Here is a 13,904-nt window from a genome sequence, read left to right on the forward strand (position 1 = left end):
AGAAGACTTAAAGGTACTGTTGTAGTTCTATAATGGACTGTTTGAAAATCTGGTTTTCAGTTTTGTTGCTTAACACTTAATTAGCTGTTGGCAAACAATCAAGCCGGTTAATTTATGTTTATGCAGATCTTTCAACCATACTAAGTTTCTGCCTTCTTTATTCCTAGACAAAAAAAAGTTTTCTTGAACAAATATATGCTGTGATTAATTTTTACGGACTTCAAAAATTATTACCCTAATCCTTGTTAACTAACAAATATGTAAGGAATGATATTGGTGACTAGAATCTAGTTTGAGAAAAAAGTTGCTTTTAGAAATCTAAAATAAATGGTTAGAGAATATCATGGGGCAAAATAGATTTTTCCATAAAGGAATGAGGGAGCTAGAACCATTTTGGGCCTCTAAGTAATGGTAATTTATTATAAACCAAGAACATTCCTTACTATATTGAGCTTTAATAATGAATAGAATTGTGTCCAATTATGGCACTGAAGTTCCCCACTTGTGGGTTTTTGTTTTTTTTTTTTTTTGATACATATAAGTAACTTGTTAAGGTCCAAAAAAATTTCATGTTTTATGATTATATATATTGATTTATAAAATGATGATCAAAAGCTTTTGTTAACTAATCAGTTGAGATAACACATAAAGCTCTTTCTAAATTTTGTTCTATAAATTATGATTTTGATTTCTATTTTATTAATTACACCAGCATCTACATACTTCTGAAAAACCATAAACATGTTTATTATATTGAATCGATTCATATTTAGTTGAAGTTTGAAAGATCAAAATCATAGTGATTGACATATACTTGGATTCAGGGATGCCTTGTGATAATTATTGCCTAATGGGAACTGATATATAGCTAGCTATTCTAGCTTGTTTTTAGGAATTTCTCATTTGCCTTATTCCAATTTTTCTTATTCAATTTTTAAAATGAAAATATTTCAGTATTTACAATAGCTAAAATTAGTACTACTTTTGCCTCTTTTTGTATCTAGTGCTTTGCATAGTGTCTGGGACATGGTAGACACTTAATAAATGTTTATTGATTGATATTGATTACTGCTTTATCTAGCAGTACTCTGAACAATTGTGAACGATTACAGATCTTTCTGACCAATTTTTTTTTTAGAACAACTGATTTTCGAATGTTTTACCAAAGGATAAGTATTTAATTTTCTGGTTATATTTAATATGCTTAAATCTATAAAGCTATTATTGTTAATTGAGGAAGAACCTTCTGAGTAAGATTTTTAAGTTCTATTAAATGTATCTAAATGTTAAAATTTAAAAACTAAATAATTAATGAAATTAATAAATTATAAGCTTGGTAATGGAATAAACTATTAGGAGACAAGCTAGAATGGTTACTGGAAAATATGGATCCAGTAAATATGGATATTATCCAAATTATGTGAATTTCCTTAGTGAAATTAAAAATGTATGAAGTGCCTAAATTGTAGCCTGCTAAATATTTTTATAGACTTGATGTGATGCCTCAAGCTTACTAAATGTGGTAGTGATTTGGGTAATTTGAGAGATGACATTCTGTTGATATCAGTGCTATTTCTCATTGTCATTGTATATCATAGATTGTCAGAAGTGAAGTGAACAGAATCTCACAGTTTATATAACCAGCTCCTTTCTGAAGCATAAGACCATCTTTCAGTGTACTTTCTGGTCTCAACTTAAAAACTTCTGATGAGGAGGCACTAATTGATGATGAAATCCATTCTATTTTTTGAACAGAACATATAGTTAAGTCTTCCTTAGACTGAGTCAAAATCTTATACTTCAACCTCTTTTGATCTTATTCTTGCCGAATAATTCCAAATCCCTCTTGGATATAACCCTAAATTTATTTTTAGTTTAGGCAATTGTAAATCTGTTCCCCCTCCCATCTACTCTGATTTTTCTCTTTTAAGGCTAAATATACAATCCTCGTTTCTTGATCCCAGGACTAGTTCAAGTAGATGTACTGTAAAAGGAATTCTTGTTCAGGTATGGGTTGGAATAAATTACCTTTAAAATTCCTTCAACCCTTAAGAATGTATAGTTCGGATCATTGTGCCTTAGGCAAGGTTTGAAAATAGCATCCCAAGTATGATCACGACACACTGCATCACAAATTAATACCAGTCAGGTATTTAAACCTTAGCAACACAGAAAGCAGATTTTCCTAACAGTTTAAAAATGTGCATTTATTATAAAGTAATATTATATCCCTCACTTAATGCTGTGGTTGTGTACTTTATCTATACCTGATCTATAACTCTAGATTTATTGCCATGGTAAGCCATCTTGAGCTTGAAGAACTCTTGTATCGGACAATTTACTACCTCCAGGAGTAGCTCATTACATTTTTAGACGGCTCTTAATTGTTGTGAAATTTTTGTTGTGACAAATCAAAATAGCTTCTCTGAATCTTTGGTCCATTGTTCCTAGTTGTGATCCCACAGTGGAAGTCAGCAGCCCCTGGTGCTTTGCTATCACAACTGCAGATGCTTCAGTAGGGTCAGTTGTTTCACCAGTCATCATGGCCTTCCCATGGCAGTGGGAAAATCCTAGACTATCTCCTTCAAATCAAACAGTTATCAGACAAGGGCAAAGGAGCTTATAAGACAAATGCTTTCTCCTCTCCCCCAATTCCTTTTACTCTCTCCCCCCCCCATTAAAAAATATCAATGAATCAATTGGCCAATCAGCAAACCTTTATGAAATGCTTCTTATGTGTCAGGCATATATCCTGAAAATACAATAGAAAAAAGAAGTGAAGAAGTAGCCTTTACTACGGCATCTTGGGCTGCTTTGCTGAAAAGAAAGCAAGTAGCCTTGCTTTTCCAATTCACATTGGAAAAATATTTGTTGAGTAAGAGTGAGATATGTTAAAATTTCTGGTAATTTATGATATTGTGGATAAAATATTCTGAAAAGATCTACTAAATAGATTTCTTAAGTTAGCAGGCCTGCCACCACCGTATCATGAACATAATTTACTCTAAAACTTTAAAGAATATATATATATAAAACTGTAAAATAATGTAGCCTCTTGATCTCTTAGAAGAAAGCCTTTTTTATTCATAGCATGTGTTGGATTTGTAATCATATCTTACCTATACCTCTCATCAGAGTTGTCTTTAGAATAATGCAAACTGGGGAAAGCTCTCCCTCGACCTCCTTACCTCTTTCTCCTCCCCCCAATAGATAGATAGTGAATATCACAAGAAAGTGTCTGGTAGGTAGGGAAGGGATCCTAGGATTTTAGAGCAAGAAGGGAATTCAGAGGGAGGTCTCTCTCTGTTTATTGATATAGTCCATTTTACATAACAGTATATTGCCACCCATCTTTGTGTTTCCCAAAATGTCTCTTAAAATGTGTTAGCTAGATGTTGTTTCTTTTTGTCTCTTAAATGGATTCACCTAAGATAGTGGGACATAAAAGGTTTAAGACATGGGCTACTCTCTTACCTTTGTTTCCAAAGGAAAATGGTGACTGATTGCTCATCCTTCTATCTAGGGTTACATTTACTTCTTTATGTCTTTCTCCATTTTAGGGAGAAAGAATTACAGATACCTCAAGAACAGCTTTTATGCAATAAGGTTTTACAAAGAAAAAGTTTTTTTTTTTTTCAACTAAGTAGTTAAAATAAGCTTTGTTAATTTTGCTAGTTCTAAGCATATTTTCACTTCTCTGACTATTCAAAATAATTTTTGAATTTCACAATTTGTCTTTATATTCTACAAAATATTTTGTATATTTGCAAAAATTTGGATGTTTTGTTGCTTGGGTTATATAAAATTTCCAGGCATTTTATTGTTTTCCTAGAAACAATGAATTTTGGTTTTTATAGCTTTAAAATAACAACACCATTTGAAAGCTAAAATTTCGAGATTGGCAATATTGTGAAAATATATGAAAAATGAAATGGCTGTGAGCAATGTTTTGTTTGTTTTTTGTTTTTTTCTGGACTGAAATGTAGATTTTTCTTTGAAAAGTATTCCCTAATATTTACCTACTCTGTGTGATTTGGCTCTTTCTCTGTAACTGTTAATATATGACATGGAGTTAAGCTATCTGGGATCTGGAAGTATCTGAAGTCTGTATTGCATATCCTGATTCACAGGCGTTACATTACAAAACTGGCTTCCTGCCTTCTGTGTTTTATTGTTATGTTCTCAGAAGCTGCATTGTTTGTTGCAGTTTATGCATTAGCTGTTGTCTCAATGCTTATTCAGTTTCCTGCAGGCTGACAAAGTGGGAGGTGCTTTGTTTGATACATTGCTGATTTTTCACTGTGAGCTTGTTCTGGAGTGCACATTGCAGCCATCTTAATTACATTTCAGTGCAACTGAGACAGTGCAGTGTCTCAAAATGGCTGCTTGAATGTTCTCTGTAGCAGTTTAGCTTGAATATATGCTAATAAGCAAATCTTTTGTAGTCACATGCATCGGGACTAGAGGTAAGAAGCCATTTACAATATTCTTGTTTGGAAAATTAATTCTTACCAACATAGTTGAATTTTGTTTAATTTATGGAACCAAAATTTTATAAAGAATAGGTTCTCTTGATAAGTTAGCATTAATAATTACTCATAGAGCCTTAATGCTTATAAAAATCTCATATAAATTAATGAGGTCAAAGGTTAAATTCTTTAAAAATTCTCAGACCAAAAATAAATTTTCATTATCTTAAATTGTTTCACTCAGACACACTAACAGTGCTTTTCTGCTCTTGATTGAGTAAGTTAATATTTAATTTGTGCTAGGACTTATTGTATGTTAATTACTTTTTAAATCTTTTAACAAATTGATCATTTGAGTTGTTTTTTTCCTAAAGTGTTTTAAGCCAAGCTGACTTTCTAAAGGTTTTATTATAGAAACATAAGACAATAAGTCTTAGATTTTGAAGAACAGTAAAAAGGTTTCTCTGTCTTTGGAAAAAAGTCATTGTTTTTAGTGATTTAAAAGTCTATGCTTAAATGTTTAGTCTATGAGAAGTATACTACTTAGTTGTAAGACTGTTCATTTTCTATCTTGTATTCCATTCCTTCTCCCATTGTGATTCTCTCTTACTCCTGCCACCTCTAAAAATTAACTTTTTATTCTAGTTTGAAAATTTAGTTGACATTTAGATCATGACCTTGAATTTAAAAGTTACTCACATTTTCTTGGGCCCTAGTAACTTATTTTTCTGCTGCGTGTGTGTGTATGTGTGTGTGTGTGTGTGTGTGTGTTTTGTGTGTCTGGCTTTGGAATTTAGAAAATAAAAACATTTTAAAAACTTGGAAAGATTTTGGAAAGACATGGAATTAATAACAGCTACATGATATTTACAAATGAATAAGCCCTTTTGACATTTAAGAATCTTTTTTTTCTAGGTTAATTATCGTCTCATTATTTGGGATTGAATAAACATCTCAATCTTCCATTTTAATTAGCTTTATATATTTCATTGAATTATGAAGTTAAAACTAGATTGGACTTTAAAGATTATTTAATACAACCTCCTCCTTTTACAAATGCAGCTGAGGCCTAGAACTCATATAAGTAGTAAGTAGATATATAAGTAGCTGAGATTCGAACCCATGGCCTTTTATCCCCTAATCTTTCCACTTCCTTGACTGTACATAAAAACCTTATTAAAATAGGTCTAAAAGCAGACATGTGGCATATGTGGTTCTTAAGTTAAAATTTGAAATGTTTCTTCTTTTGGATTTTGAGAATCTGTTACTCCTTAATGATGGGACTCAGTTGAAATCATTAGTATTTTCAAATTATAGGCTTACGACATTGAAGCTATCATTATATAAACTTTGAATTAAAATTTTAATTTGCCTTAAATTTACTTTTTATATAGACATTAATTTTCCTAGATTTTTATATATATATTATTTAAAAGAAATAATTGAAATAAAAATATTTTCTTGCTTTTTTGAATATTATATGATCAATTTTACTGTAATATAATACAGTACTTCCAGTTGTTTTCTGGACAGCTGAAAATTATTACTTTATCATGGAGTTAGAAATTTTAGAATTTGAAGGGACTTTAGTGGCCGTTGTAGTTCTATCTATTATCTAACCTCTCAGGCTCTACTATTTCAGTAAATGCAAAATTTTGTCTCATGTCCCTGTCTTTCAATATTCTGTCAGTTAAGTTTATGACATATTGAAACATTTATAAGATTCTAGCAACCATATGCAGTTAATCGCCAGTACTTTTATCTTACCCTCTGATGAAAATCTATAAAGTATTAAATATTTTCCTGCTTTTCAGGGGAGTATTAGTTGAAGCCCATTCAGGCAACTGTATAAGTAGACATAATTTAACCTTTTGGGGGACTAGCTCAAGGTCACTTGTGATTATTTATATTGTGTTGTAAATGGCATGGGACATTGAATCAAATTTGTACTAATTCCAAAAAATTGTACAAACTTTGGTTTCTCTAATAAAAGAGGTAACAGTATAATTTGTGTTGAATAATGATGTGTGTTGAACTTGAAATCAGTCAGGCTTGAGTTCAGGTTCTTCCTTTAAAACTCTGTGTAGGACTCTGAATACTAGTTTCATCATTTCTAATATCTATAGTACTTATTTTACATATTGTTTCAAGGACCAAATATGATAATTCATGTAAAAGGCTTTGTAAATTGTGAAGTATCATATTACTTGTTCTAATCCTTATTCTAAAGTTCTGTTGTAATGAATTAGAATCATGTAGTACAGGGAAAGTAATAAAAAACCAGTTGACAGAAAAATGAAGAAAAGCATTACAAGTATAATTCAAAGAAAGCCTAAGATGACTTGCAGTTTATAATCCAAAGGGCCCTGAATTGTTTTTATTACTATTTCAAAACGAATTCTGAACTCATTCTAATTACATATTTTCCATGACAAACATATCCCTAGTTTAAAACAAAAAATTTTGTTTGTCTGCTTTGTTGGCCTGTGCATATAGTATACTTAGGAGCTCTCCAATGAGTAATGGGAATTGTTTCCTGTGGGGTCAAACAAGTGAACCTTATATCATTTGGTCCCTTTTGTGATATTTGCACAGTCTGTTGGTCTAATTTACTGATTTTTTTTTTGTGGGGGAAGGGCAGTTATCCTAGCCTTTTTTTTTTTCAGATTACTTTTTGGATCAGTCCTTCTTACCTGATTTGTTTAGCTTATAACTATGACATAAATGTATATTACCTGGAATATGCAGAACTGAGTAATTTTTTGGTTCGCTAAAATCCTGTCTAGTTAAAATTATTTTGTCAAGTCACTTGAGTTAAAGTATAATAAAAAGACTTAACAATAAATGACAAAATGAATGGAAATTATATTGCTGTGAAAGATGTAGGATCACATGTTTAGGATTACAGTAAAAGACAGACATGATTTAATGTGAAACCTAACAGTGTAATGGAAAGAAGACTGAACTTTGAATCGGAATATCTGAATTTTAGTTTTGCATCTGCTACTAATTGTGTGACACTGGGTAAATTCCTTAACATTCAGACTGATTTCTTCTCTAAAATGAGGGGCTTGAATTATAAAATTACAGAATGAGAAGATTTGGACAGAGATCAAGATGTTCAGTGCATCTTTTTTCATTACATTATCCCATTTATATAATTTGTTAAGCATTTAATCTTTATTTGAATAAGTGCACTAATTTACCATGTCCTAATCACATAGTAAGTAAAATAAAAGGGAAATGAATATATATTGGGGAGTGATGACCAGTGAGAGGTTGGTCTGGAATGTACAGGGATGTGGATGGAACCATAGAGGAGTGTTTTGACACTCTTTGCTGTAGCATTGACAATATTGATTTGATATGATTTCTGAATTAGAAAAGTAAAGAGAAGAGATGTTTTTAAGAACTTTAATGAAGAAAGTAGAAATATTATAGAGTGGGATAGGGAAGAAAAATGTAGGACCATAACTAGTTTGAATAATAGGATGAAGGGAAGATTTTTGTTTTTAAGAATAGGTTATAGGAAAGGAATCAATAGATATAATAGATTAAAGAATATAATAGATTGTAATAAATCATAATAAAGAATATAATAGATTAAAGAATAGGGGCAGTCTGTTGTAGAAGATTGGTAAAATGAAATTATGAGTTTTTATAGAGGTGTTTGCCCCTGGGGTCTTGGCAAAAGGTTACCACATCACTGGAGACAGATGAAGCGAGGTGGGGGGAAGGAGGGAGATAATGTCTGAAAGATGTGAGATAAGGAGTGGAGAAATTAGAGCTCTTATCTACTGACCTCATTATTTAAAGATGAAGTTAGCCTTTATTCAGCTTGGAGAATGGTAACAATCCCAGAGACCTGACTTGAGGAGAAAAGAGATTTGAAATGTGGTTAATGGGATAGAGAATCAATTAAGGGGTAGTAGTAGAATTGCCTTGCTATAGTGAAGGCCTATTTAGATTTTTTTTGGGAGGGGGGGTAGTAGTTTATTAAGTTTTATTGAATAAACATTATAGAAGACTATTATGTACATAGGGGACTAGAGTGTATGTGAGATAATTTCTTGGTCTTTTCCTTGGACAATCTTAATGGTCTCTTAACTTATGGACCCTTTTTTTGCCTCGTTAAACTTATAGACCCTTTTTTTGCCTCGTTAGTCTTAGACTTGTGAACCTCAACTTGGTCAGACGTGATCTATTATATCTACCTTCAATTTACAAATATGTTCTATAAGGGAATACTTTTAAGTCTACTTACAAAAAAGTGCCATCAGCTTGGATGTGAATGTGCTTATGTATGGCAGTTTTTTTTGAATTACCAGTATTTATGAAGTTGATGATGCAGAATTTTCATTCTCTTTGGACTCAGATCATTTTTTGCATATAAAGCATTGTCTAAACCTCTTCTCTCTGCCCATGTGCCCACCTTTCTGGCATAGCTGGAGTGGTTTTTTGTGACATTGGGTGTGGTAATGGACAATAACCGGCTCACAGATGTATAAACAACAAATTGTCCAACCTCTATTTAAAGACTTTCTAGGAGGGAAACTCACTATGTCTAGTTCCATAGTGGTATATATATGACAAACTCATTTCTCCATCAGTGAATGGAAAGTGGGCATAGTTAGACATTAATATCCCAACCAATCACACACTGCATGAAGAATTAAAAATAGCCATAAAGAAAGAGAAGACATCATTATCCACAGTCACTCCTTATACTCAAAACATGTTCATATTTTTACCACTTAACCATTGGAGAAAAGCTTTTGACCTCAATTGGGTTAATTCATTCTATAACTTCAGATTTCACATATTTGTGAGTAAGACTTGATGACAAGGTTTCCCCTTCAATTTACAGTTTCTCTTATAGCTATACTGATTATTTTTTTGAGGGGGGAATTGAGAAGTGGAGATTTTTACATTTAATATAATCTCTCTCTCTCTCTCTCTCTCTCTCTCTCTTTTTATTAAGAATTCTTCCCTAGCTAAAAATATGAGCATTAGTTCCTTTCTCCACACTTTTTTTTTAGATAATGTGATGTTTATGTTTGTATTTTATATGTATTATATATTTCCAAATATACCTATTTGGAATTTATAGTAATATTTGTATAGGGTGGTAATTGTAACCTTATAACTGACAAATTGCTTTCGATATTTCTTGTTTGTTCTAGAGAATCCAGTTCCTACTAGTTTTGTGTTATTAATATTGATTCTATGTTATTGTGTTCATTTTCTGAATTGTGCTTATTTATTAGTTTCAGTGAGTTTATTACTTTCTATTTTTAATAGTACAAAATAGTATGTTAATGTGCTGCATTATGATATAATTTAAGATATAATTGTAAGTCACATTCATTCCTACTCTTCTTTTACATAACCAACTATGTACTTCCTTTGTTACTTTTTCATCCATTTACTTAAACAACTACTTATTAATTTAATTGGCATACCTTGAAAATTAATATATTAATTTAGATAATATTTTTATAATATTGGTACAGCCTAACCATGTACAGTAGTTTTCAGTTTTTTAAAGTCATCTTTCATTCTTTAAAGAGTGCATAGTGGATGTTTTGGTAATTAATACCCACATTTTATTCATTTTATTTTCAATTTAGATGAATTTTTTTCTTTTTTTTCTCTTGAAATTTATTAGTAATATTCATATATGCAAATTTCTGTAGCTCTATTTTGTATTAGAGCTAGTTTATTTTTTTCATTGTGTAGTGTTTCACAATAAACCATCACAGGTAATTTTTGATTCTTTGACTAACTTTATTTTCCAAATTTTCGTTACTTCATTTTTAAATCTAGCATTTCCGCTATTATATGTAGTTATTTTGAAGATAGTGAGCACACCTCGATTTTCTTGAAATAACTTCTTTCAGTTACAAATAATGCTAGCTTTTTGGTTTTTATTCTTATTTTATTTTTATATTTTTTGCTTTTAACCTGCTGTGGAATGGTTCATATTTGGTTTAAATCCATTTTGATCATAATTAATGGTTTTTTAAAAAGTATATTGATATAGTTCCCTTTGCTAAAATTTTAATTAACATGTCTGCATCAATAATTATGATGTTTGGGTCTGTGGTATATGATGTGAATATGTGTGTTGTTTAAATTTTTATTTCTGATTTTTGATATCAAGACCACATTTGTCACGTAGGAAGATTTTGATAAGATGCCTCCTTTTCTTTCTTTCTTTCTTTCTTTCTTTCTTTCTTTCTTTCTTTCTTTCTTTCTTTCTTTCTTTCTTTCTTTCTTTCTTTCTTTCTTTCTTTCTTTCTTTCATATTAGCTGGACGATGAATTGAAAGTAGGGAAAAGATTGGCTGGATTTTGTTTGGAAAATACAATTTCAAATTCTTGAAATAAGTAGTGAAGAGGACAAGGTTTTGAAGGGAGTATATATAACACATTCCAAACAAGGATTTATGTTGTCTTATGACATGGTGCTTGTTAATTAAATATTAAGAAAATGTTTAGTCAGATTAGCAGGTAGTTAAGTAATGAGAGTAAAAGGATTACTGGTTGAAAGCAATATTACATTCTGCTCCTGGTGAATGAACATTGTTTTTTGGAAGAATTTGTCATTCTCACTGTGATTACCAGCACCACTTTCTACTATTAAATATGGCAGAATTGGCAGATTGGCAAATTCGATAAGGAGAAGATTTTACTTACACCAGCATTTCACGTTCATATTTCTTATAACGTTGGGGCTGAAACAGAAATGAATTAATAGCTGCAAGGAGGAATGGTTAAGTGTTTTAGGTTTATCTAGATTCAGACCTATATTACCTTGGTATGTTCCACTCTATCTCATTCCAGTTTGCCGTTGGAATAAAAGGAAATATTTAAACATAATTTAATGGTTAACAAAAGATTTATTTAGGTATAGGAGGAAAGCCTACCAAGAGTATGCATTGAGATCCCCTTGAGTTGATTCAGCTGAGTGAAGTTCCTTTGAGTTGGTCCATCTTCTACCAACTAAAGCATCAGAGAGAACTCGGCATTCTTGACTGTTTTGTAATTCAGGCAATCAGGAATTGATCACAATAGCTGGAGCCTTTTGATTTCCTCTGAGCCAGTCGTCCATTTTTTTGTTACATTTTAAGAAGGCCATTGTATGTATGTATGTAAAATTATACTATGCATATTTCTATTTATCATTTTTTCCTTTGGAGTTGGATAGCATGTTAATAGGTTATTTGTAGTTGATTTGACTATTTTAACCAGCATCATAAATTAGTCATTCACAATTATTTCTTAAACAATATTGTTGTTACTATGTATGATTTTTAAAATTCTTCTTGTTCACTCTTCATTATTACATGCAAGTCTTTCCATGTTTTTCTAAAATTAATCTGCTTCTTATTTGTTTTAGAAAGAAATTCATATTCCAAGTATATATTTCATCTTGTTAACCATTTCCTAATTTATGGGCATCACTTCGCTTTTCAGATCTCTGCCACCAAAAAGAGAGCTCTTTCCCTTTTCAATTTAATCACCTTGGGAAATAGACTTAATAGTAATATTGCTAGATCAAAGGGATTACCCAGTTTTATAAGTCAGATTGCTTTCCAATCTGATCTCCAATTGGATCAGTTCAGTTCCACCAGTATCTTAATTGTATTAGTGTCTCAATTTTTCCTTATTCTCTCTAACACTTGTCTTTTTCCCCCCCTTTTGTCACTTTAGTCAATATGGTAGATGTGAGATATCTCCAAGTTGTTTTAATTTGCATTTATCTAATTGATAAGATCTAGATTTGGGGGTTCCCGGTTAGAGAACCAAAATATTAGGGTTGGTCAGGGAGTTAGATGATGACGTTAGTGGCAGGTTTGGGGTTCAGGGAAGCAAATGAAGAAGTTTGGCTCCCCTAAATCCTTTTAGGATTCGGTGCAAGATAGGGAATTGTGGGAACCCCCTTTTGGCGATACAGAGGTCCTTGGTAAAAGAATTTACGAGCCCGAAAAGCTGGATTGGTATTGGCATTGGGAAGTCAGCCTTTGCTATGCATGAATAGAAAGACTGAATTCCTTAGTGGCAAGGTTATGGCAGAGGAAGTAAAGTTTCTAGTAGAGAAATTCTGAGAGAGAGGTATGTCTTGTTAGGGAAATAGGTGAGAAAGATAAAGAGAGGGTAATGCTGAAAGAGAATATTTCAGTGGGCAGAGGTTTGCTGCTATGCCAAGGAGAGAGAGTTTCCTTGGCATGCATATTAGGTCCTTTGCAAGGATTGAGCTTAAAATTGCCATTTTTATAAGGAAATCTGAGACAGAAGTTTCAACCCAATGAGATTCTCTCAATGCTGTCACTGCCCCCATGCTTAGATGAGACCACTTATTGGGAGTGGTTTTGAGCCAACGATAGCAATCAGTAGAAATCTAGTCTCCAGATAAATGAGATTACTTCAACTAGTCCAATCAAGATAAACCACTTTATCTTGGTTTCCTGGGGGGATCTCACTGAGGCAGGGTTCAAGGAGAATCTCCTGCAAGTAGCTTTTAGAGAGAATTTCCTGGCTTCCTTTGTCTTAATCAGTAATGATTTAAATCAGTTTTCATATGACTAGATAGTTTTTCTTCATTGAAAAATTGTTCATATCCTTTGACCATTTATCAATTGGGAAATGACTTCTATTCTTAGAAATTTGCAAAATTCTCTCTATACTTGAGATTTTTATCCACAAGTTGTCTACAAGAATCTTTTTTCAATTTCTGTTTTCTTTCCACCTTGGCTACACTAGTTTTATTTGTACTAAGTTTTTAAAATTTAATGTAATCAAAATTACCCATCTACAATATTCTTTTATCTCTTGCTTATTTACAAATTCTTCTGTCCATAAGTATGATAGTTAACATATTTCATGTTCTTCTCATATTACCTGTATTTCCCTTTATTACTAGGCCATGTATCCGTTATCTTGGTATATGATAAGCTATACTGCTTTCTAGCTTTTCCAGCAGTTTTTACTAAATAGTGAATTCTTTTCCCCCAAATTTAAGCTTTACATTTCTCACAAAGAGATACAAAATTTGGTTTCGGCAATTTTTAAAGAAAACTTAGCCTAACTTGCATGGGGAAAGGATATTCTTCCACTATGACAGGGAATCTTTACGTTTTAGAAGGAACACTAAGACATTATCATCACTATGATTGCAGGACTAGCCACAAGGTTTTCAAACCAGTATCTTATTTGAGCTTCACAACTCTGCGATAGAAATGCAGCAAACATCACTACCTGCATTTTATTGACACAAAGTACAAAAGAATGAAAAAAAAAAAAAGCACTTATTGAGAACTTAACTTGGTAAGCACTTTACTAAGCTCTGAGGAGGCAAGTAGATAAAGCTAGACATTTCTTGTTCTTAGGGAGCTCATAATGTAATTAGGGGAAACAACACCATTAAAAGGAG

At 31.9% G+C, this 13,904-nt stretch overlaps 1 protein-coding gene across 2 annotated transcripts in view; it reads left to right on the top strand.

Annotated features, from left to right (window-relative positions):
* Positions 1–13,904, top strand: part of ATF7IP (activating transcription factor 7 interacting protein) — a 144,528-nt gene that overhangs the window by 11,459 nt on the left and 119,165 nt on the right. The window contains exon 1 of one of the 2 annotated variants that reach the window (XM_023504544.2): positions 583–4,466. The exons of the other annotated variant lie outside the window; for it this stretch is intronic. The gene's annotated coding sequence lies outside the window, so the exon portion shown is untranslated. Of the gene's footprint in view, positions 1–582; positions 4,467–13,904 lie in introns of those variants that run through there. 2 annotated transcript variants of the gene reach the window in all.

The sequence above is a fragment of the Sarcophilus harrisii genome, chromosome 5 (assembly GCF_902635505.1).
Source record: "Sarcophilus harrisii chromosome 5, mSarHar1.11, whole genome shotgun sequence".
In the NCBI taxonomy this organism is placed as follows: Eukaryota; Metazoa; Chordata; class Mammalia; order Dasyuromorphia; family Dasyuridae; genus Sarcophilus; species Sarcophilus harrisii.